Here is a 4139-nt window from a genome sequence, read left to right as displayed (position 1 = left end):
CCAGGATGTTCTCGATCTCCTGACCTCGTGATCCGCCCGTCTCGGCCTCCCAAAGTGCTGGGATTACAGGCTTGAGCCACCGCGCCCGGCCTTATTGTTGAATTTCTAACATGAAAAAATTATAGATTTAGCTGCAGATTAAATTAATGGTCTTGATAGTTTGATACAATAAAATAAATGAAATGAAGTTGATAGCAGAGAGGAATCTTTGATGCTTTTGAACAATTTAAATAACGTAAATATTTAACATATAAAGACATGAAAAAGTTCATTACGTTATTTTTTTAATTTATTTTATTTTATTTTATTTTTTGAGATGGAGTCTTACTCTGTCACCTAAGTTGAAGTGCAGTGGTGCAATCTCAGCTCACTGCAACCTCCGCCTCCTAGGTTCAAGCTATTCCCCTGCCTCACCCTCCTGAGTAGCTGGGACTACAGGCGCATACCACCACACCCGGCTAATTTTTGTATTTTAGTAGAGAGGGAGGTTTCACCTTGTTGGCCAGGATGGTCTCGATCAGCTGACCTTGTGATCCGCCCGCCTCGGCCTCCCAAAGTCCTGGATTACAGGTGTGAGCCACCACGCCCAGCCACCTGCTCTAGCTTTTAAAGTGTTCATGCATTATCGATCACTAGATAAATGGGAGACTATATCTTCCCAGAGTCCTAAGCCACTAAGGTTGTGTCTCTGTGGAATAATCAGTTGTCGCATCTGAAAGGCCTAGCTAACTTTTGTATTTTTTGTAGAGAAGGCGTTTCATTATGTTGCCCAGGCTGGTCCCCAGATTCCTGGGCTCAGACACCTCTGAGGTCTCCCAAAGTGCTAGGATTGCAGGCATGAGCCACTGCACGGTGACTTATATAATGCTTCTAATTTCAGCACGTTAGCAAACTTATCTTCTGTGGGAAAGGTACCAAATCATATTCTAATTTATTTCTCAACTCTAATAATGTCCCTTTCTTCATTTACTTGCCAACACAACAAATTTTCTCCCCCACCACCCTTTTTGTTTTGAGACTACGTGTTACCCTGTTACCCAGGATGGAGTGCAGTGGTGTGATCTCAGCTCACTGCAAACTCACTGCCTGCCCCTGCCACCCTGGCTCTAGTGATCCTCCAGAATAGCTGGAACTACTGGAACTACAGATGTGCACCATCAAATCCAACTTTTTTTTTTTTCTTTTTTTAGAGAGAGGGTCTTGCAATGTTGCCCAGGTTGGCCCCAGGAGCTCCAACTTCTGGGCTTAGGAGATTCACCTGCCTCAGACTCCCAAAGTGCTGGGATTCCAGGTGTGAACCACCGCACCTGGCCTAACAAACTTTCTATACCTGTGCCCATAATATTCTTTTCTTTCCTTTTTTTTTTTCTTTTGAGACACAGTCTTGCTCTGTCACCCAGGCTGGAGTGCAGTGGAGTGATCTCAGCTTACAAGCCTGCACCACCACACCTGGCTAATTTTTGTATTTTTAGTAGAGACAAGGTTTCATCATGTTGGCCAGGCTGGTCTCAAACTGCTGACCAGCCTCCCAATACGCTGGTATTACAGTCATGAGCCACCCTGCCCACCCTGGGCAACATAGTGAGACCTCATCTCTAAAAAAAAAAATATATATATNTATATATATTTGATTATATATTATATATATTTATATATATATATATATTTTTAGAAATTAGGTCTCACTATGTTGCCCAGGCTGGTCTCGAACTCCTGAGCTCAAGTGATATTCCCATCTTGGCCTCCCAGAGTGCTGGGATTATATGTGTGAGCCACCGTGCCTGGCCCTGTTTCTATTTCAAATTTAATTTATTTGTTTTGAGACATGGTCTTACTCTGTCACCCAACCTGGAGTGCAGTGGTGCAATCATGGCTCACTGCAGCCTCAACCTCCCCGGGCTCAGGTGATCCTCCCACCTCAGCCTCCTGAGTAGCTGGGACTACTAGCATACACCACCATGCCCGGCTAAATTTTGTATTTTTTGTACAGAGAGAGTTTCATCATGTTGCCCAGGCTGCTCTCCAACTCGTGAGCTCAAGTGATCTGCCCACCTCAGCCCCCCAAAGTGCTGGTATTACAGGCATGAGCCACTGTGCCTAGCCTGTAATTGTTTCCTGTGATGACCAAGTCACATTGGTCCTGAGAAGACAGGTCACAGTGATCTCTTTGATAGCCTTCTGCCAAGTTGCTTATCCAAAGGGAGCAAAATCACAATGGTCCCAGTCATTTTTTTCTCCTCCCCTTTCCTCTTTTCTTTATAAATCTTGATTTTAATTTTATTTGATGAAAACCATCTAATGCCAGTTTCCTTTCTATATTAATGGAGAATGAGCATGCAGATAAGTGTCTCTATATTATTTCTTGACTGATTTTTTTTCAGAGACTATGTCCATAAAATTAGCCCATCTGAGACCCATCACTGGAGCCAACAGAATCCTCAGGCCCCTGGTGCAGACCTGGATCCTTAGAGCTATTGGGTCTTGTTTCCTCAGTTCTTCTGTGTTCATGAGCAAAACTTGATCTCTTTTGCTTTTATATACTAAGCATGGTAACTGGGGAGGTCCTTCCTCTATCTCCCTCTCTCTCTTTCTCTCTCTCTCATTTTTGCATCATTGTTTTCTGCCATCAGTGGCATCAGTGTGGGTTTCTGGTTTTGATGTTATGAAGTGAATTTCTGGGGACAATCTCTGCTGGGTGGTGTTTGACAAGGATCCAGTCCCTGTTTGGTGATACATGACAGCTAATCTAGTCTGTGACTCTTTTTTGATGGTCTATTCATTGTCCTGAGGATAATGGTGTTTCTTGATGTTTGAGACTGCAGTAATCAGAAGTTGCTCATATCTTGTCTTTCCAATGTTTGGTAACAATTTTTTGGGCCCAATAGCTGTCAATACCTGCAAGAGTGGCATCTCTATTATAAAGATGATCTTACTACTCAATGCCCCCCTCCCACCTAACCCCTAACCTCATTCCATAGGAGCTCTTGACTTTAACAAATTACTATACTAAAAAAAGTCTTAGTACAGAAAGAAAACTAAGTCTGTGGCATGTAAGGAGCAGTTTTCTTTGTTCGTATACTCAGGTTTCTACCAGCTAAACAACTCTAACCAGCTGAAATACATGTCCTTTAAGGATTAAGTTTAAATCACACTGCAGACAGGAGAAAATAGATTTATATGATCACAAATAAGCAATGGAGTCAGCAATATAAGCACTTCTCACAACTATACAAATCAAAATTTTTTTTTTGCTTAAGACAGAGTCACGCTCTGTCACCAAGTCTGGAGCGCAGTGGCACGATCTTGGTTCACTGCAGCCTTGGCCTCCTGGGTTCAAGCGATTCTTGTGCATCAGCCTCCTGAGTAGCTGGGATTACAGGCATGTGACACCATGCCTGGCTAATTTTTGTATTTTTAGTAGAAATGGGGTTTTGCCATGTTGGCCAGGCTGGCCTCGAACTTCTGAACTCAAGTGATCTACCCACCTTGGCCTCCCAAAGTGCTAGGATTACAGGTGTAAGCCACTGCGCCTGGCCACAAATCAAATTTAATAATCTCCAGAACATCAAGTAAGTTCAGCTCTTAATGAAAATGGATGAAAAGAAATGATTTACTCACTTTTATATGCTCCAGAAAGAGAATGTCATGCAAGACTCAGAAGGGTATCACAGAATCACTCAGATTTTCAGCAGTGAGGGTTTTCCAAGGATCTAATAATGTTCATTTTTTTCAGTTCGTTTCCCGCACTGATAACCATTGCGTCTGTTTTCACCTTAAATGATGTTACTTAATGCAATTATTTGCTTTCAAATGCCCCCTAGTTTGGTGGAAAGAATTTTTCTGATTTATAAATATATTTTCTTATGAAACCAACTGGCATACTCTTCCAGTGAAGTGAACAGATAAACTAAGTCTCTAAAACTTAAAAGAGATTACTGCCCCAGTTATCTAAAGGACAGTAATAATTATGTATATAAAATTAAAATATGAAAAGTAAGCAGGGTGTGGTGGCTCACACCTATAATCTTAGCACTTTAGGCAGCTGAGGAGGGAAGAAGGATTGAAGCCAAGAGTTCGATACCAGCCTGGGCAACATGGTGAGACCCCTGTCTCTACAAATTTTTTAAAATGAGCTAATT

This window comes from Rhinopithecus bieti, unplaced genomic scaffold, assembly GCF_001698545.2.
Source record: "Rhinopithecus bieti isolate Rb0 unplaced genomic scaffold, ASM169854v2 scaffold_16660, whole genome shotgun sequence".
Taxonomy (NCBI): Eukaryota; Metazoa; Chordata; class Mammalia; order Primates; family Cercopithecidae; genus Rhinopithecus; species Rhinopithecus bieti.
Note: the sequence above shows the minus strand (reverse complement) of the source record.